The sequence below is a fragment of the Hyla sarda genome, unplaced genomic scaffold (genome assembly GCF_029499605.1).
Source record: "Hyla sarda isolate aHylSar1 unplaced genomic scaffold, aHylSar1.hap1 scaffold_851, whole genome shotgun sequence".
Classification (NCBI taxonomy): Eukaryota; Metazoa; Chordata; class Amphibia; order Anura; family Hylidae; genus Hyla; species Hyla sarda.
In genome coordinates, this window is record NW_026610879.1 from 131139 (window position 1) to 151795 (window position 20657).

The 20657-nt window shown below is 45.5% G+C and overlaps 9 non-coding genes across 9 annotated transcripts; all 9 read left to right on the forward strand.

Annotated features, from left to right (window-relative positions):
* The first annotated feature begins 1995 nt into the window (after window positions 1–1995).
* Window positions 1996–2188, forward strand: LOC130347802 (U2 spliceosomal RNA). Its single transcript, XR_008885670.1, has one exon. It is a non-coding gene; the product is annotated as a U2 spliceosomal RNA (small nuclear RNA).
* A 2080-nt stretch (window positions 2189–4268) lies between these two features.
* Window positions 4269–4459, forward strand: LOC130347858 (U2 spliceosomal RNA). Its single transcript, XR_008885719.1, has one exon. It is a non-coding gene; the product is annotated as a U2 spliceosomal RNA (small nuclear RNA).
* Window positions 4460–6555: 2096 nt separating this feature from the next.
* LOC130347847 (U2 spliceosomal RNA) lies at window positions 6556–6746 on the forward strand. The gene has a single exon (XR_008885709.1). It is a non-coding gene; the product is annotated as a U2 spliceosomal RNA (small nuclear RNA).
* Window positions 6747–8839: 2093 nt separating this feature from the next.
* LOC130347848 (U2 spliceosomal RNA) lies at window positions 8840–9030 on the forward strand. The gene has a single exon (XR_008885710.1). It is a non-coding gene; the product is annotated as a U2 spliceosomal RNA (small nuclear RNA).
* A 2094-nt stretch (window positions 9031–11124) lies between these two features.
* On the forward strand, window positions 11125–11315 carry LOC130347849 (U2 spliceosomal RNA). The gene has a single exon (XR_008885711.1). It is a non-coding gene; the product is annotated as a U2 spliceosomal RNA (small nuclear RNA).
* A 2089-nt stretch (window positions 11316–13404) lies between these two features.
* Window positions 13405–13595, forward strand: LOC130347851 (U2 spliceosomal RNA). The gene has a single exon (XR_008885712.1). It is a non-coding gene; the product is annotated as a U2 spliceosomal RNA (small nuclear RNA).
* A 2092-nt stretch (window positions 13596–15687) lies between these two features.
* On the forward strand, window positions 15688–15878 carry LOC130347852 (U2 spliceosomal RNA). The gene has a single exon (XR_008885713.1). It is a non-coding gene; the product is annotated as a U2 spliceosomal RNA (small nuclear RNA).
* A 2082-nt stretch (window positions 15879–17960) lies between these two features.
* Window positions 17961–18151, forward strand: LOC130347854 (U2 spliceosomal RNA). The gene has a single exon (XR_008885715.1). It is a non-coding gene; the product is annotated as a U2 spliceosomal RNA (small nuclear RNA).
* Window positions 18152–20244: 2093 nt separating this feature from the next.
* On the forward strand, window positions 20245–20435 carry LOC130347855 (U2 spliceosomal RNA). Its single transcript, XR_008885716.1, has one exon. It is a non-coding gene; the product is annotated as a U2 spliceosomal RNA (small nuclear RNA).
* Window positions 20436–20657: the final 222 nt, after the last annotated feature.

Here is a 20657-nt window from a genome sequence, read left to right on the forward strand (position 1 = left end):
TATAAGAAAGGTGATGTGAATGATGTGAGGAATTGGAGGCCGATAACTTTGTTGAATGTAGATTATAAGGTGTTTGCTAAAATAATTACAAATAGGATGAGAGATGTGGTTGAGCAGGTGATTGGAGAAGAACAAGTGTGTGGAGTGCCTGGGAGAAGAATAAATGAAAATTTGTGTTTGTTGAGAGATTTGTTATGGGATAGTATGAGTAGGAAACAGGAGGTTAGAGTGATGTCGATAGATTTTGAAAAGGCGTTTGATCGTCTGTCACATAGGTTTTTGTTTAGAGTATTAGTGAGAATGGGATTCCCGGGGGATTTTGTAAATGTTGTAAGGATGCTGTATGATGGAGTATATAGTAAGGTTTTGATAAATGGTTGGATGTCTGAGAAGGTGAAAGTATGTTCTGGTGTAAGGCAGGGTTGTCCGTTGTCCCCTATGGCTTTTATATGTGCTATGGAGCCATTATTAGAGATGTTGCGGCGGGATAAGTGTGTTAGAGGGTTAAAAATTCCAGGGAGTGGTGGGAGAGAAGTCAAAGTTTTGGCCTACATGGATGATGTGTGTATTTTGGGAGAGTCTGTGGCTGTTATGAGAAGGGCAAAGTTACTAGTTGGATTGTTTTGTGGAGCATCTGGGTTTAAGGTGAATTGGGACAAAAGTGAGTATAAATGTTTTGGTAGTATGCAAGGAAGTGAGGATGTGGGTATGAAGAATATTGAAGGTGGTATTCAGGTTTTAGGTGTTAAAATGGATGAAAGATTGGATGGGAGAGAAAGTTGGGATGATGTAGAGAAGAGAGTGTCCAAAAAATTGAGTCTTTGGAGGTTGAGAGATTTGTCTATGGTTGGGAAAGTGCTGGTTGTGAAAAGTGTAATATTGCCTATTTTATTGTATGTGGCAATAGTGTTTCCGCCAAGTTACATGGTTTTAAGGAAGTTAAAAAGAATTTTGTTTGTGTTTTTTTGGGGTACAAAAGTGGAAAGAGTGAGGAGAGAAGTTGTGATGAAGGATGGTAGTAAGGGTGGAATGGGATTTCCAAATCTAGATGTGTATTTGGGGGTGAATGTGGTGTTTGCGGTTAGAAGGATGATGAGAGGAGAAAAGAATTTTGCATGTATGTTGAGATATTTAGGTGGGCGTGTGTTATGCAAATTAGGTTGGCTGGAGAGAGATTTGAGAGTGCCTTATGCGTTTGTGTGCCCGAGTTGGTATTTGTATGTGGAAAAGTTTTTGGAGAGTTATAGGTTGATTGGTGTGAGAAAGGAGTTGTTTGAAAGTAAGAAGAATGTGTTTGGGTATGTCGCCGCAAGTGAGGTGGAGTGTCCGATTAATATGGTAAGAGGCCAGGATGTGTCTAAGGTGTGGAAGAGTTTAATGACAGATGGAATATCAAATAGACAGAGAGAGATAGGATGGCAGTGTTTGCATGGAGCGTTACCAGTAAGAGAGTTCCAAAGGAATAGAGGAATTGGAAGGAGTGAAATATGTCCGAGGGAAGATTGTAGTGGGGTTGAAAGTGTGATGCATGTGATTTGGAATTGTGACATGGCTCAGAATGTATGGAGAGGGATAGGTCCGTTGTGTAAGGAGTTGACTGGGATAAATAGGTTGTCATATGAGGTTGTGATGTTTGGTCTTAGTATGATTGGAAGAAAGAATGAAAGGGTGTTGTTTGTGTTGTTGGCGATTGTGAAGGAAGTCTTGTGGGATGTTAGAAATTTATATGTGTTTAAGAGAAAAGATGTGACTGTGGAAGGAAGTTTAAGAATGATTCTGGATAGGTTGTACACCGTTTATTTACGTGATAAAAAGAAATTAGGTGAAATAGATGCAGAGGGGATATGGAAATTTTTGAAGTGGAGACATGTTGTAAGGGTGTAATGGTGATGGTATTTGAATTTGTTTTGAATTTGCTTTGAACAAATAAAGAATGACCTAATGATGAGTTAGACTTTACCATGAGTCAAAAATGACGCGTTATCTAAGTGGTGTTTAGTCTAAACCTGAAGGTTTATAAAAAAAAAAAAAAAAATCTGTTCTTATCAGTTTAATATCTGATACGTCCCCTATCTGGGGACCATATATTAAATGGATTTTTGAGAACGGGGGCCGATTTCGAAGCTTGCTTCCGTCGCCCTATGCATTGACCCGATATGGCAGTATCTTCGGGTACAGTGCACCACCCCCTTACAGGGTTAAAAAGAAAGATTCCTACTTTCATTGCTACCTGCTTGCTGGCTAGCCAGCTAGCCAGCCCTGTGGGCCTTGCTGCTGCTGCTGCTGCTGCTGCAGCCAAAAAACAAAAGGTGGTGCTGCTGCTGCTTCTGCTGCTTCTGCTTGTGTCTGGCCGCTGTTGGAGCGTCCAGGCACAGGACTTCTGCTGCTGCTGACTAAATGGCCTCCTTAATTGGATCAATTGAGTAGCCAGCACACCTGTGCAGGTAGGGCATGACATGATAGGCAGCTGCCTTGATAGCGGGTGGGTGCTGAATGTTCCTAATTGACAAAATAAGATTAATGCTTATGAAGAAATATAAAATCTCATCCCTTCCCCAATATCGCGCCACACCCCTACCCCTTAATTCCCTGGTTGAACTTGATGGACATATGTCTTTTTTCGACCGTACTAACTATGTAACTATGTAACATAACATGGGGGGGTCTCCTGGCTGTTCACACAGGTGTGTCATTGCTGTACATTGACCATGCATTGCTTCTGTGGTATTGCAAAGGCAAAGACAAATGCTTCCACAAATCCATTGCACTAATGGATTGGTCATCAGCTGGCTGTCTATGTCCCGCATCAATATAGACCAAAGTACAGAGGGTTAGGCTATGCTATAGTGCACCTACCTGATGCATCAGAAGGTGCGAGGCCCTTGCTAAATTCTGTGCACAGACTTTGAGATCTATGCTTTAGACTGTATCTAAACCTGCTCCAACATGGACTGACATTCTGGCCTACTTTCAGCCGATGCGACTTGTCTGTCGCTGAACAGTCGCTTTTTATGTATTCAGCACCTATGTATAATGTTGTAAAAATGCTCTAGAAGCTAAAGTCGCAGAAATGTCACACATATTTGGCCTGCAACTTTCTGTGCGACAAATTCAGACAGGAAAAATCAGTATAAATCCTTAGAAAATTATCCCCCAGTGTCTCCATCTGCTGGCGGTATTGAATAAGCATTGCTGCACTGATGGGGTATGCATTAGACGAAAAAAAAGAAGAAAAAGAAGAATAATACGCCCAGAAAAGAGGCGAAAAGGAGAAAAACGTAAAAAAACGTGAAAAAAAAGTAAGAGGAAGAGAAGGGAAAAAAAGGTGGAAATGGGTTTAAAAGTGATTTCGGCGGAGAAATATATATATATATATATATATATATATATATATACGCGCACACACACACATATATATAAACGTATTCTCCGTTGAGATATTGCAGCCGCTGCTGTGTCCAGGCCCAGGAGCCTTAGCACTGTGCTGTGATGTCACTCAATACCACTGACATCACTAGGTGTAAACAACATCTTTCCTTTGCTGTGTATGTGACTATGGAGCTGTTTGGTGATGTCGTCTATTATGGCCTTCATAGAAGCAACAGGAGATTGTTGCATCCATCTAGAACCCTCAGAACTACAGTGCTATGATGTCACTCACTTCCACAGGCCTTGCAGAGTGTAAACAACAACAACCCAGCTTTGTTGTGTATGTAACCAAAGGGATTTGTGATGTCACCTAGAACCTTCACAGCAGCGACAGCTTTATGAGGAGCATCAGCACTGCTCTGCCTGAGCAGAACCATCACCGCCATAGGTTGTCAAATAACCCGGATTTAACCCACACAGGTAAGTCCAATGGGGTGCAGGCATGTCCTCTATGCTTACAGCTTCCCGTGGGTGTTGGTTTGATACCGTTTGGGGACAGCCAAGGAGGCATCTGCAGGCAACAAAGGTAGGTGTGTGCTTGTGTGTGTGTTTCCTATGCAGATCCTAAGCCCAGTGTCACATGCAAGTAGGAGGAGTAAGAAGGGTTCCTGGCAAATCCGGGTTATGGATTGCATTTAAAAAGGCCCCGTGGGAGTGCAATGGGCCCCTGTCTTGCTGCTTAGCAATAATGGTATGGGTTTAGGTTCTGCTGTGTGTACTGGTGGTTGACTGCCCCCCAGCCCAGAGTGTGCATGGAAAATTGTCTGGCAGCCTCCCTGACAGCAAGCAGTGATAGTGCCCATGAAGGGGACCTTGTTGGGCCCGCCCCTTTCACGGTTATCGCTTCTCGGCCTTTTGGCTAAGATCAAGTGTAGTATCTGTTCTTATCAGTTTAATATCTGATACGTCCCCTATCTGGGGACCATATATTAAATGGATTTTTGAGAACGGGGGCCGATTTCGAAGCTTGCTTCCGTCGCCCTATGCATTGACCCGATATGGCAGTATCTTCGGGTACTGTGCACCACCCCCTTACAGGGTTAAAAAGAAAGATTCCTACTTTCATTGCTACCTGCTTGCTGGCTAGCCAGCTAGCCAGCCCTGTGGGCCTTGCTGCTGCTGCAGCCAAAAAACAAAAGGTGGTGCTGCTGCTGCTTCTGCTGCTTCTGCTTCTGCTTGTGTCTGGCCCCTGTTGGAGCGTCCAGGCACAGGACTTCTGCTGCTGCTGACTAAATGGCCTCCTTAATTGGATCATTTGAGTAGCCAGCACACCTGTGCAGGTAGGGCATGACATGATAGGCAGCTGCCTTGATAGCGGGTGGGTGCTGAATGTTCCTAATTGACAAAATAAGATTAATGCTTATGAAGAAATATAAAATCTCATCCCTTCCCCAATATCGCGCCACACCCCTACCCCTTAATTCCCTGGTTGAACGTGATGGACATATGTCTTTTTTCGACCGTACTAACTATGTAACTATGTAACATAACATGGGGGGGGGGGGGGGGGGTCTCCTGGCTGTTCACACAGGTGTGTCATTGCTGTACATTGACCATGCATTGCTTCTGTGGTATTGCAAAGGCAAAGACAAATGCTTCCAGCCATCCATTGCACTAATGGATTGGTCATCAGCTGGCTGTCTATGTCCCGCATCAATATAGACCAAAGTACAGAGGGTTAGGCTATGCTATTGTGCACCTACCTGATGCATCAGAAGGTGCGAGGCCCTTGCTAAATTCTGTGCACAGACTTTGAGATCTATGCTTTAGACTGTATCTAAACCTGCTCCAACATGGACTGACATTCTGGCCTACTTTCAGCCGATGCGACTTGTCTGTCGCTGAACAGTCGCTTTTTATGTATTCAGCACCTATGTATAATGTTGTAAAAATGCTCTAGAAGCTAAAGTCGCAGAAATGTCACACATATTTGGCCTGCAACTTTCTGTGCGACAAATTCAGACAGGAAAAATCAGTATAAATCCTTAGAAAATTATCCCCCAGTGTCTCCATCTGCTGGCGGTATTGAATAAGCATTGCTGCACTGATGGGGTATGCATTAGACGAAAAAAAAGAAGAAAAAGAAGAATAATACGCCCAGAAAAGAGGCGAAAAGGAGAAAAACGTAAAAAAACGTGAAAAAAAAGTAAGAGGAAGAGAAGGGAAAAAAAGGTGGAAATGGGTTTAAAAGTGATTTCGGCGGAGAATATATATATATATATATATATATATATATATATATATATATATATATGCGCACACACACACATAGATATAAACGTATTCTCCGTTGAGATATTGCAGCCGCTGCTGTGTCCAGGCCCAGGAGCCTTAGCACTGTGCTGTGATGTCACTCAATACCACTGACATCACTAGGTGTAAACAACATCTCTCCTTTGCTGTGTATGTGACTATGGAGCTGTTTGGTGATGTCGTCTATTACGGCCTTCATAGAAGCAACAGGAGATTGTTGCATCCATCTTGAACCCTCAGAACTACAGTGCTATGATGTCACTCACTTCCACAGGCCTTGCAGAGTGTAAACAACAACAACCCAGCTTTGTTGTGTATGTAACCAAAGGGATTTGTGATGTCACCTAGAACCTTCACAGCAGCGACAGCTTTATGAGGAGCATCAGCACTGCTCTGCCTGAGCAGAACCATCACCGCCATAGGTTGTCAAATAACCCGGATTTAACCCACACAGGTAAGTCCAATGGGGTGCAGGCATGTCCTCTATGCTTACAGCTTCCCGTGGGTGTTGGTTTGATACCGTTTGGGGACAGCCAAGGAGGCATCTGCAGGCAACAAAGGTAGGTGTGTGCTTGTGTGTGTGTTTCCTATGCAGATCCTAAGCCCAGTGTCACATGCAAGTAGGAGGAGTAAGAAGGGTTCCTGGCAAATCCGGGTTATGGATTGCATTTAAAAAGGCCCCGTGGGAGTGCAATGGGCCCCTGTCTTGCTGCTTAGCAATAATGGTATGGGTTTAGGTTCTGCTGTGTGTACTGGTGGTTGACTGCCCCCCAGCCCAGAGTGTGCATGGAAAATTGTCTGGCAGCCTCCCTGACAGCAAGCAGTGATAGTGCCCATGAAGGGGACCTTGTTGGGCCCGCCCCTTTCACGGTTATCGCTTCTCGGCCTTTTGGCTAAGATCAAGTGTAGTATCTGTTCTTATCAGTTTAATATCTGATACGTCCCCTATCTGGGGACCATATATTAAATGGATTTTTGAGAACGGGGGCCGATTTCGAAGCTTGCTTCCGTCGCCCTATGCATTGACCCGATATGGCAGTATCTTCGGGTACAGTGCACCACCCCCTTACAGGGTTAAAAAGAAAGATTCCTACTTTCATTGCTACCTGCTTGCTGGCTAGCCAGCTAGCCAGCCCTGTGGGCCTTGCTGCTGCTGCAGCCAAAAAACAAAAGGTGGTGCTGCTGCTGCTTCTGCTGCTTCTGCTTCTGCTTGTGTCTGGCCCCTGTTGGAGCGTCCAGGCACAGGACTTCTGCTGCTGCTGACTAAATGGCCTCCTTAATTGGATCATTTGAGTAGCCAGCACACCTGTGCAGGTAGGGCATGACATGATAGGCAGCTGCCTTGATAGCGGGTGGGTGCTGAATGTTCCTAATTGACAAAATAAGATTAATGCTTATGAAGAAATATAAAATCTCATCCCTTCCCCAATATCGCGCCACACCCCTACCCCTTAATTCCCTGGTTGAACGTGATGGACATATGTCTTTTTTCGACCGTACTAACTATGTAACTATGTAACATAACATGGGGGGGGGGGGGGGGTCTCCTGGCTGTTCACACAGGTGTGTCATTGCTGTACATTGACCATGCATTGCTTCTGTGGTATTGCAAAGGCAAAGACAAATGCTTCCAGCCATCCATTGCACTAATGGATTGGTCATCAGCTGGCTGTCTATGTCCCGCATCAATATAGACCAAAGTACAGAGGGTTAGGCTATGCTATTGTGCACCTACCTGATGCATCAGAAGGTGCGAGGCCCTTGCTAAATTCTGTGCACAGACTTTGAGATCTATGCTTTAGACTGTATCTAAACCTGCTCCAACATGGACTGACATTCTGGCCTACTTTCAGCCGATGCGACTTGTCTGTCGCTGAACAGTCGCTTTTTATGTATTCAGCACCTATGTATAATGTTGTAAAAATGCTCTAGAAGCTAAAGTCGCAGAAATGTCACACATATTTGGCCTGCAACTTTCTGTGCGACAAATTCAGACAGGAAAAATCAGTATAAATCCTTAGAAAATTATCCCCCAGTGTCTCCATCTGCTGGCGGTATTGAATAAGCATTGCTGCACTGATGGGGTATGCATTAGACGAAAAAAAAGAAGAAAAAGAAGAATAATACGCCCAGAAAAGAGGCGAAAAGGAGAAAAACGTAAAAAAACGTGAAAAAAAAGTAAGAGGAAGAGAAGGGAAAAAAAGGTGGAAATGGGTTTAAAAGTGATTTCGGCGGAGAAATATATATATATATATATATATATATATATATATATATATATATATGCGCACACACACACATAGATATAAACGTATTCTCCGTTGAGATATTGCAGCCGCTGCTGTGTCCAGGCCCAGGAGCCTTAGCACTGTGCTGTGATGTCACTCAATACCACTGACATCACTAGGTGTAAACAACATCTCTCCTTTGCTGTGTATGTGACTATGGAGCTGTTTGGTGATGTCGTCTATTACGGCCTTCATAGAAGCAACAGGAGATTGTTGCATCCATCTTGAACCCTCAGAACTACAGTGCTATGATGTCACTCACTTCCACAGGCCTTGCAGAGTGTAAACAACAACAACCCAGCTTTGTTGTGTATGTAACCAAAGGGATTTGTGATGTCACCTAGAACCTTCACAGCAGCGACAGCTTTATGAGGAGCATCAGCACTGCTCTGCCTGAGCAGAACCATCACCGCCATAGGTTGTCAAATAACCCGGATTTAACCCACACAGGTAAGTCCAATGGGGTGCAGGCATGTCCTCTATGCTTACAGCTTCCCGTGGGTGTTGGTTTGATACCGTTTGGGGACAGCCAAGGAGGCATCTGCAGGCAACAAAGGTAGGTGTGTGCTTGTGTGTGTGTTTCCTATGCAGATCCTAAGCCCAGTGTCACATGCAAGTAGGAGGAGTAAGAAGGGTTCCTGGCAAATCCGGGTTATGGATTGCATTTAAAAAGGCCCCGTGGGAGTGCAATGGGCCCCTGTCTTGCTGCTTAGCAATAATGGTATGGGTTTAGGTTCTGCTGTGTGTACTGGTGGTTGACTGCCCCCCAGCCCAGAGTGTGCATGGAAAATTGTCTGGCAGCCTCCCTGACAGCAAGCAGTGATAGTGCCCATGAAGGGGACCTTGTTGGGCCCGCCCCTTTCACGGTTATCGCTTCTCGGCCTTTTGGCTAAGATCAAGTGTAGTATCTGTTCTTATCAGTTTAATATCTGATACGTCCCCTATCTGGGGACCATATATTAAATGGATTTTTGAGAACGGGGGCCGATTTCGAAGCTTGCTTCCGTCGCCCTATGCATTGACCCGATATGGCAGTATCTTCGGGTACAGTGCACCACCCCCTTACAGGGTTAAAAAGAAAGATTCCTACTTTCATTGCTACCTGCTTGCTGGCTAGCCAGCTAGCCAGCCCTGTGGGCCTTGCTGCTGCTGCAGCCAAAAAACAAAAGGTGGTGCTGCTGCTGCTTCTGCTGCTTCTGCTTCTGCTTGTGTCTGGCCCCTGTTGGAGCGTCCAGGCACAGGACTTCTGCTGCTGCTGACTAAATGGCCTCCTTAATTGGATCATTTGAGTAGCCAGCACACCTGTGCAGGTAGGGCATGACATGATAGGCAGCTGCCTTGATAGCGGGTGGGTGCTGAATGTTCCTAATTGACAAAATAAGATTAATGCTTATGAAGAAATATAAAATCTCATCCCTTCCCCAATATCGCGCCACACCCCTACCCCTTAATTCCCTGGTTGAACGTGATGGACATATGTCTTTTTTCGACCGTACTAACTATGTAACTATGTAACATAACATGGGGGGGGGGGGGGGGGGTCTCCTGGCTGTTCACACAGGTGTGTCATTGCTGTACATTGACCATGCATTGCTTCTGTGGTATTGCAAAGGCAAAGACAAATGCTTCCAGCCATCCATTGCACTAATGGATTGGTCATCAGCTGGCTGTCTATGTCCCGCATCAATATAGACCAAAGTACAGAGGGTTAGGCTATGCTATTGTGCACCTACCTGATGCATCAGAAGGTGCGAGGCCCTTGCTAAATTCTGTGCACAGACTTTGAGATCTATGCTTTAGACTGTATCTAAACCTGCTCCAACATGGACTGACATTCTGGCCTACTTTCAGCCGATGCGACTTGTCTGTCGCTGAACAGTCGCTTTTTATGTATTCAGCACCTATGTATAATGTTGTAAAAATGCTCTAGAAGCTAAAGTCGCAGAAATGTCACACATATTTGGCCTGCAACTTTCTGTGCGACAAATTCAGACAGGAAAAATCAGTATAAATCCTTAGAAAATTATCCCCCAGTGTCTCCATCTGCTGGCGGTATTGAATAAGCATTGCTGCACTGATGGGGTATGCATTAGACGAAAAAAAAGAAGAAAAAGAAGAATAATACGCCCAGAAAAGAGGCGAAAAGGAGAAAAACGTAAAAAAACGTGAAAAAAAAGTAAGAGGAAGAGAAGGGAAAAAAAGGTGGAAATGGGTTTAAAAGTGATTTCGGCGGAGAATATATATATATATATATATATATATATATATATATATATATATATATATGCGCACACACACACATAGATATAAACGTATTCTCCGTTGAGATATTGCAGCCGCTGCTGTGTCCAGGCCCAGGAGCCTTAGCACTGTGCTGTGATGTCACTCAATACCACTGACATCACTAGGTGTAAACAACATCTCTCCTTTGCTGTGTATGTGACTATGGAGCTGTTTGGTGATGTCGTCTATTACGGCCTTCATAGAAGCAACAGGAGATTGTTGCATCCATCTTGAACCCTCAGAACTACAGTGCTATGATGTCACTCACTTCCACAGGCCTTGCAGAGTGTAAACAACAACAACCCAGCTTTGTTGTGTATGTAACCAAAGGGATTTGTGATGTCACCTAGAACCTTCACAGCAGCGACAGCTTTATGAGGAGCATCAGCACTGCTCTGCCTGAGCAGAACCATCACCGCCATAGGTTGTCAAATAACCCGGATTTAACACAGGTAAGTCCAATGGGGTGCAGGCATGTCCTCTATGCTTACAGCTTCCCGTGGGTGTTGGTTTGATACCGTTTGGGGACAGCCAAGGAGGCATCTGCAGGCAACAAAGGTAGGTGTGTGCTTGTGTGTGTGTTTCCTATGCAGATCCTAAGCCCAGTGTCACATGCAAGTAGGAGGAGTAAGAAGGGTTCCTGGCAAATCCGGGTTATGGATTGCATTTAAAAAGGCCCCGTGGGAGTGCAATGGGCCCCTGTCTTGCTGCTTAGCAATAATGGTATGGGTTTAGGTTCTGCTGTGTGTACTGGTGGTTGACTGCCCCCCAGCCCAGAGTGTGCATGGAAAATTGTCTGGCAGCCTCCCTGACAGCAAGCAGTGATAGTGCCCATGAAGGGGACCTTGTTGGGCCCGCCCCTTTCACGGTTATCGCTTCTCGGCCTTTTGGCTAAGATCAAGTGTAGTATCTGTTCTTATCAGTTTAATATCTGATACGTCCCCTATCTGGGGACCATATATTAAATGGATTTTTGAGAACGGGGGCCGATTTCGAAGCTTGCTTCCGTCGCCCTATGCATTGACCCGATATGGCAGTATCTTCGGGTACAGTGCACCACCCCCTTACAGGGTTAAAAAGAAAGATTCCTACTTTCATTGCTACCTGCTTGCTGGCTAGCCAGCTAGCCAGCCCTGTGGGCCTTGCTGCTGCTGCAGCCAAAAAACAAAAGGTGGTGCTGCTGCTGCTTCTGCTGCTTCTGCTTGTGTCTGGCCCCTGTTGGAGCGTCCAGGCACAGGACTTCTGCTGCTGCTGACTAAATGGCCTCCTTAATTGGATCATTTGAGTAGCCAGCACACCTGTGCAGGTAGGGCATGACATGATAGGCAGCTGCCTTGATAGCGGGTGGGTGCTGAATGTTCCTAATTGACAAAATAAGATTAATGCTTATGAAGAAATATAAAATCTCATCCCTTCCCCAATATCGCGCCACACCCCTACCCCTTAATTCCCTGGTTGAACGTGATGGACATATGTCTTTTTTCGACCGTACTAACTATGTAACTATGTAACATAACATGGGGGGGGGGGGGGGGGGGGTCTCCTGGCTGTTCACACAGGTGTGTCATTGCTGTACATTGACCATGCATTGCTTCTGTGGTATTGCAAAGGCAAAGACAAATGCTTCCAGCCATCCATTGCACTAATGGATTGGTCATCAGCTGGCTGTCTATGTCCCGCATCAATATAGACCAAAGTACAGAGGGTTAGGCTATGCTATTGTGCACCTACCTGATGCATCAGAAGGTGCGAGGCCCTTGCTAAATTCTGTGCACAGACTTTGAGATCTATGCTTTAGACTGTATCTAAACCTGCTCCAACATGGACTGACATTCTGGCCTACTTTCAGCCGATGCGACTTGTCTGTCGCTGAACAGTCGCTTTTTATGTATTCAGCACCTATGTATAATGTTGTAAAAATGCTCTAGAAGCTAAAGTCGCAGAAATGTCACACATATTTGGCCTGCAACTTTCTGTGCGACAAATTCAGACAGGAAAAATCAGTATAAATCCTTAGAAAATTATCCCCCAGTGTCTCCATCTGCTGGCGGTATTGAATAAGCATTGCTGCACTGATGGGGTATGCATTAGACGAAAAAAAAGAAGAAAAAGAAGAATAATACGCCCAGAAAAGAGGCGAAAAGGAGAAAAACGTAAAAAAACGTGAAAAAAAAGTAAGAGGAAGAGAAGGGAAAAAAAGGTGGAAATGGGTTTAAAAGTGATTTCGGCGGAGAAATATATATATATATATATATATATATATATATATATATATATATGCGCACACACACACATAGATATAAACGTATTCTCCGTTGAGATATTGCAGCCGCTGCTGTGTCCAGGCCCAGGAGCCTTAGCACTGTGCTGTGATGTCACTCAATACCACTGACATCACTAGGTGTAAACAACATCTCTCCTTTGCTGTGTATGTGACTATGGAGCTGTTTGGTGATGTCGTCTATTACGGCCTTCATAGAAGCAACAGGAGATTGTTGCATCCATCTTGAACCCTCAGAACTACAGTGCTATGATGTCACTCACTTCCACAGGCCTTGCAGAGTGTAAACAACAACAACCCAGCTTTGTTGTGTATGTAACCAAAGGGATTTGTGATGTCACCTAGAACCTTCACAGCAGCGACAGCTTTATGAGGAGCATCAGCACTGCTCTGCCTGAGCAGAACCATCACCGCCATAGGTTGTCAAATAACCCGGATTTAACCCACACAGGTAAGTCCAATGGGGTGCAGGCATGTCCTCTATGCTTACAGCTTCCCGTGGGTGTTGGTTTGATACCGTTTGGGGACAGCCAAGGAGGCATCTGCAGGCAACAAAGGTAGGTGTGTGCTTGTGTGTGTGTTTCCTATGCAGATCCTAAGCCCAGTGTCACATGCAAGTAGGAGGAGTAAGAAGGGTTCCTGGCAAATCCGGGTTATGGATTGCATTTAAAAAGGCCCCGTGGGAGTGCAATGGGCCCCTGTCTTGCTGCTTAGCAATAATGGTATGGGTTTAGGTTCTGCTGTGTGTACTGGTGGTTGACTGCCCCCCAGCCCAGAGTGTGCATGGAAAATTGTCTGGCAGCCTCCCTGACAGCAAGCAGTGATAGTGCCCATGAAGGGGACCTTGTTGGGCCCGCCCCTTTCACGGTTATCGCTTCTCGGCCTTTTGGCTAAGATCAAGTGTAGTATCTGTTCTTATCAGTTTAATATCTGATACGTCCCCTATCTGGGGACCATATATTAAATGGATTTTTGAGAACGGGGGCCGATTTCGAAGCTTGCTTCCGTCGCCCTATGCATTGACCCGATATGGCAGTATCTTCGGGTACAGTGCACCACCCCCTTACAGGGTTAAAAAGAAAGATTCCTACTTTCATTGCTACCTGCTTGCTGGCTAGCCAGCTAGCCAGCCCTGTGGGCCTTGCTGCTGCTGCAGCCAAAAAACAAAAGGTGGTGCTGCTGCTGCTTCTGCTGCTTCTGCTTCTGCTTGTGTCTGGCCCCTGTTGGAGCGTCCAGGCACAGGACTTCTGCTGCTGCTGACTAAATGGCCTCCTTAATTGGATCATTTGAGTAGCCAGCACACCTGTGCAGGTAGGGCATGACATGATAGGCAGCTGCCTTGATAGCGGGTGGGTGCTGAATGTTCCTAATTGACAAAATAAGATTAATGCTTATGAAGAAATATAAAATCTCATCCCTTCCCCAATATCGCGCCACACCCCTACCCCTTAATTCCCTGGTTGAACGTGATGGACATATGTCTTTTTTCGACCGTACTAACTATGTAACTATGTAACATAACATGGGGGGGGGGGGGGGTCTCCTGGCTGTTCACACAGGTGTGTCATTGCTGTACATTGACCATGCATTGCTTCTGTGGTATTGCAAAGGCAAAGACAAATGCTTCCAGCCATCCATTGCACTAATGGATTGGTCATCAGCTGGCTGTCTATGTCCCGCATCAATATAGACCAAAGTACAGAGGGTTAGGCTATGCTATTGTGCACCTACCTGATGCATCAGAAGGTGCGAGGCCCTTGCTAAATTCTGTGCACAGACTTTGAGATCTATGCTTTAGACTGTATCTAAACCTGCTCCAACATGGACTGACATTCTGGCCTACTTTCAGCCGATGCGACTTGTCTGTCGCTGAACAGTCGCTTTTTATGTATTCAGCACCTATGTATAATGTTGTAAAAATGCTCTAGAAGCTAAAGTCGCAGAAATGTCACACATATTTGGCCTGCAACTTTCTGTGCGACAAATTCAGACAGGAAAAATCAGTATAAATCCTTAGAAAATTATCCCCCAGTGTCTCCATCTGCTGGCGGTATTGAATAAGCATTGCTGCACTGATGGGGTATGCATTAGACGAAAAAAAAGAAGAAAAAGAAGAATAATACGCCCAGAAAAGAGGCGAAAAGGAGAAAAACGTAAAAAAACGTGAAAAAAAAGTAAGAGGAAGAGAAGGGAAAAAAAGGTGGAAATGGGTTTAAAAGTGATTTCGGCGGAGAAATATATATATATATATATATATATATATATATATATATATATATATGCGCACACACACACATAGATATAAACGTATTCTCCGTTGAGATATTGCAGCCGCTGCTGTGTCCAGGCCCAGGAGCCTTAGCACTGTGCTGTGATGTCACTCAATACCACTGACATCACTAGGTGTAAACAACATCTCTCCTTTGCTGTGTATGTGACTATGGAGCTGTTTGGTGATGTCGTCTATTACGGCCTTCATAGAAGCAACAGGAGATTGTTGCATCCATCTTGAACCCTCAGAACTACAGTGCTATGATGTCACTCACTTCCACAGGCCTTGCAGAGTGTAAACAACAACAACCCAGCTTTGTTGTGTATGTAACCAAAGGGATTTGTGATGTCACCTAGAACCTTCACAGCAGCGACAGCTTTATGAGGAGCATCAGCACTGCTCTGCCTGAGCAGAACCATCACCGCCATAGGTTGTCAAATAACCCGGATTTAACCCACACAGGTAAGTCCAATGGGGTGCAGGCATGTCCTCTATGCTTACAGCTTCCCGTGGGTGTTGGTTTGATACCGTTTGGGGACAGCCAAGGAGGCATCTGCAGGCAACAAAGGTAGGTGTGTGCTTGTGTGTGTGTTTCCTATGCAGATCCTAAGCCCAGTGTCACATGCAAGTAGGAGGAGTAAGAAGGGTTCCTGGCAAATCCGGGTTATGGATTGCATTTAAAAAGGCCCCGTGGGAGTGCAATGGGCCCCTGTCTTGCTGCTTAGCAATAATGGTATGGGTTTAGGTTCTGCTGTGTGTACTGGTGGTTGACTGCCCCCCAGCCCAGAGTGTGCATGGAAAATTGTCTGGCAGCCTCCCTGACAGCAAGCAGTGATAGTGCCCATGAAGGGGACCTTGTTGGGCCCGCCCCTTTCACGGTTATCGCTTCTCGGCCTTTTGGCTAAGATCAAGTGTAGTATCTGTTCTTATCAGTTTAATATCTGATACGTCCCCTATCTGGGGACCATATATTAAATGGATTTTTGAGAACGGGGGCCGATTTCGAAGCTTGCTTCCGTCGCCCTATGCATTGACCCGATATGGCAGTATCTTCGGGTACAGTGCACCACCCCCTTACAGGGTTAAAAAGAAAGATTCCTACTTTCATTGCTACCTGCTTGCTGGCTAGCCAGCTAGCCAGCCCTGTGGGCCTTGCTGCTGCTGCAGCCAAAAAACAAAAGGTGGTGCTGCTGCTGCTTCTGCTGCTTCTGCTTCTGCTTGTGTCTGGCCCCTGTTGGAGCGTCCAGGCACAGGACTTCTGCTGCTGCTGACTAAATGGCCTCCTTAATTGGATCATTTGAGTAACACCTGTGCAGGTAGGGCATGACATGATAGGCAGCTGCCTTGATAGCGGGTGGGTGCTGAATGTTCCTAATTGACAAAATAAGATTAATGCTTATGAAGAAATATAAAATCTCATCCCTTCCCCAATATCGCGCCACACCCCTACCCCTTAATTCCCTGGTTGAACGTGATGGACATATGTCTTTTTTCGACCGTACTAACTATGTAACTATGTAACATAACATGGGGGGGGGGGTCTCCTGGCTGTTCACACAGGTGTGTCATTGCTGTACATTGACCATGCATTGCTTCTGTGGTATTGCAAAGGCAAAGACAAATGCTTCCAGCCATCCATTGCACTAATGGATTGGTCATCAGCTGGCTGTCTATGTCCCGCATCAATATAGACCAAAGTACAGAGGGTTAGGCTATGCTATTGTGCACCTACCTGATGCATCAGAAGGTGCGAGGCCCTTGCTAAATTCTGTGCACAGACTTTGAGATCTATGCTTTAGACTGTATCTAAACCTGCTCCAACATGGACTGACATTCTGGCCTACTTTCAGCCGATGCGACTTGTCTGTCGCTGAACAGTCGCTTTTTATGTATTCAGCACCTATGTATAATGTTGTAAAAATGCTCCAGAAGCTAAAGTCGCAGAAATGTCACACATATTTGGCCTGCAACTTTCTGTGCGACAAATTCAGACAGGAAAAATCAGTATAAATCCTTAGAAAATTATCCCCCAGTGTCTCCATCTGCTGGCGGTATTGAATAAGCATTGCTGCACTGATGGGGTATGCATTAGACGAAAAAAAAGAAGAAAAAGAAGAATAATACGCCCAGAAAAGAGGCGAAAAGGAGAAAAACGTAAAAAAACGTGAAAAAAAAGTAAGAGGAAGAGAAGGGAAAAAAAGGTGGAAATGGGTTTAAAAGTGATTTCGGCGGAGAAATATATATATATATATATATATATATATATATATATATATATATATGCGCACACACACACATAGATATAAACGTATTCTCCGTTGAGATATTGCAGCCGCTGCTGTGTCCAGGCCCAGGAGCCTTAGCACTGTGCTGTGATGTCACTCAATACCACTGACATCACTAGGTGTAAACAACATCTCTCCTTTGCTGTGTATGTGACTATGGAGCTGTTTGGTGATGTCGTCTATTACGGCCTTCATAGAAGCAACAGGAGATTGTTGCATCCATCTTGAACCCTCAGAACTACAGTGCTATGATGTCACTCACTTCCACAGGCCTTGCAGAGTGTAAACAACAACAACCCAGCTTTGTTGTGTATGTAACCAAAGGGATTTGTGATGTCACCTAGAACCTTCACAGCAGCGACAGCTTTATGAGGAGCATCAGCACTGCTCTGCCTGAGCAGAACCATCACCGCCATAGGTTGTCAAATAACCCGGATTTAACCCACACAGGTAAGTCCAATGGGGTGCAGGCATGTCCTCTATGCTTACAGCTTCCCGTGGGTGTTGGTTTGATACCGTTTGGGGACAGCCAAGGAGGCATCTGCAGGCAACAAAGGTAGGTGTGTGCTTGTGTGTGTGTTTCCTATGCAGATCCTAAGCCCAGTGTCACATGCAAGTAGGAGGAGTAAGAAGGGTTCCTGGCAAATCCGGGTTATGGATTGCATTTAAAAAGGCCCCGTGGGAGTGCAATGGGCCCCTGTCTTGCTGCTTAGCAATAATGGTATGGGTTTAGGTTCTGCTGTGTGTACTGGTGGTTGACTGCCCCCCAGCCCAGAGTGTGCATGGAAAATTGTCTGGCAGCCTCCCTGACAGCAAGCAGTGATAGTGCCCATGAAGGGGACCTTGTTGGGCCCGCCCCTTTCACGGTTATCGCTTCTCGGCCTTTTGGCTAAGATCAAGTGTAGTATCTGTTCTTATCAGTTTAATATCTGATACGTCCCCTATCTGGGGACCATATATTAAATGGATTTTTGAGAACGGGGGCCGATTTCGAAGCTTGCTTCCGTCGCCCTATGCATTGACCCGATATGGCAGTATCTTCGGGTACAGTGCACCACCCCCTTACAGGGTTAAAAAGAAAGATTCCTACTTTCATTGCTACCTGCTTGCTGGCTAGCCAGCTAGCCAGCCCTGTGGGCCTTGCTGCTGCTGCAGCCAAAAAACAAAAGGTGGTGCTGCTGCTGCTTCTGCTGCTTCTGCTTCTGCTTGTGTCTGGCCCCTGTTGGAGCGTCCAGGCACAGGACTTCTGCTGCTGCTGACTAAATGGCCTCCTTAATTGGATCATTTGAGTAGCCAGCACACCTGTGCAGGTAGGGCATGACATGATAGACAGCTGCCTTGATAGCGGGTGGGTGCTGAATGTTCCTAATTGACAAAATAAGATTAATGCTTATGAAGAAATATAAAATCTCATCCCTTCCCCAATATCGCGCCACACCCCTACCCCTTAATTCCCTGGTTGAACGTGATGGACATATGTCTTTTTTCGACCGTACTAACTATGTAACTATGTAACATAACATGGGGGGGGGGGGGGGGTCTCCTGGCTGTTCACACAGGTGTGTCATTGCTGTACATTGACCATGCATTGCTTCTGTGGTATTGCAAAGGCAAAGACAAATGCTTCCAGCCATCCATTGCACTAATGGATTGGTCATCAGCTGGCTGTCTATGTCCCGCATCAATATAGACCAAAGTACAGAGGGTTAGGCTATGCTATTGTGCACCTACCTGATGCATCAGAAGGTGCGAGGCCCTTGCTAAATTCTGTGCACAGACTTTGAGATCTATGCTTTAGACTGTATCTAAACCTGCTCCAACATGGACTGACATTCTGGCCTACTTTCAGCCGATGCGACTTGTCTGTCGCTGAACAGTCGCTTTTTATGTATTCAGCACCTATGTATAATGTTGTAAAAATGCTCTAGAAGCTAAAGTCGCAGAAATGTCACACATATTTGGCCTGCAACTTTCTGTGCGACAAATTCAGACAGGAAAAATCAGTATAAATCCTTAGAAAATTATCCCCCAGTGTCTCCATCTGCTGGCGGTATTGAATAAGCATTGCTGCACTGATGGGGTATGCATTAGACGAAAAAAAAGAAGAAAAAGAAGAATAATACGCCCAGAAAAGAGGCGAAAAGGAGAAAAACGTAAAAAAACGTGAAAAAAAAGTAAGAGGAAGAGAAGGGAAAAAAAGGTGGAAATGGGTTTAAAAGTGATTTCGGCGGAGAAATATATATATATATATATATATATATATATATATATATATATATATGCGCACACACACACATAGATATAAACGTATTCTCCGTTGAGATATTGCAGCCGCTGCTGTGTCCAGGCCCAGGAGCCTTAGCACTGTGCTGTGATGTCACTCAATACCACTGACATCACTAGGTGTAAACAACATCTCTCCTTTGCTGTGTATGTGACTATGGAGCTGTTTGGTGATGTCGTCTATTACGGCCTTCATAGAAGCAACAGGAGATTGTTGCATCCATCTTGAACCCTCAGAACTACAGTGCTATGATGTCACTCACTTCCACAGGCCTTGCAGAGTGTAAACAACAACAACCCAGCTTTGTTGTGTATGTAACCAAAGGGATTTGTGATGTCACCTAGAACCTTCACAGCAGCGACAGCTTTATGAGGAGCATCAGCACTGCTCTGCCTGAGCAGAACCATCACCGCCATAGGTTGTCAAATAACCCGGATTTAACCCACACAGGTAAGTCCAATGGGGTGCAGGCATGTCCTCTATGCTTACAGCTTCCCGTGGGTGTTGGTTTGATACCGTTTGGGGACAGCCAAGGAGGCATCTGCAGGCAACAAAGGTAGGTGTGTGCTTGTGTGTGTGTTTCCTATGCAGATCCTAAGCCCAGTGTCACATGCAAGTAGGAGGAGTAAGAAGGGTTCCTGGCAAATCCGGGTTATGGATTGCATTTAAAAAGGCCCCGTGGGAGTGCAATGGGCCCCTGTCTTGCTGCTTAGCAATAATGGTATGGGTTTAGGTTCTGCTGTGTGTACTGGTGGTTGACTGCCCCCCAGCCCAGAGTGTGCATGGAAAATTGTCTGGCAGCCTCCCTGACAGCAAGCAGTGATAGTGCCCATGAAGGGGACCTTGTTGGGCCCGCCCCTTTCACGGTTATCGCTTCTCGGCCTTTTGGCTAAGATCAAGTGTAGTATCTGTTCTTATCAGTTTAATATCTGATACGTCCCCTATCTGGGGACCATATATTAAATGGATTTTTGAGAACGGGGGCCGATTTCGAAGCTTGCTTCCGTCGCCCTATGCATTGACCCGATATGGCAGTATCTTCGGGTACAGTGCACCACCCCCTTACAGGGTTAAAAAGAAAGATTCCTACTTTCATTGCTACCTGCTTGCTGGCTAGCCAGCTAGCCAGCCCTGTGGGCCTTGCTGCTGCTGCAGCCAAAAAACAAAAGGTGGTGCTGCTGCTGCTTCTGCTGCTTCTGCTTCTGCTTGTGTCTGGCCCCTGTTGGAGCGTCCAGGCACAGGACTTCTGCTGCTGCTGACTAAATGGCCTCCTTAATTGGAT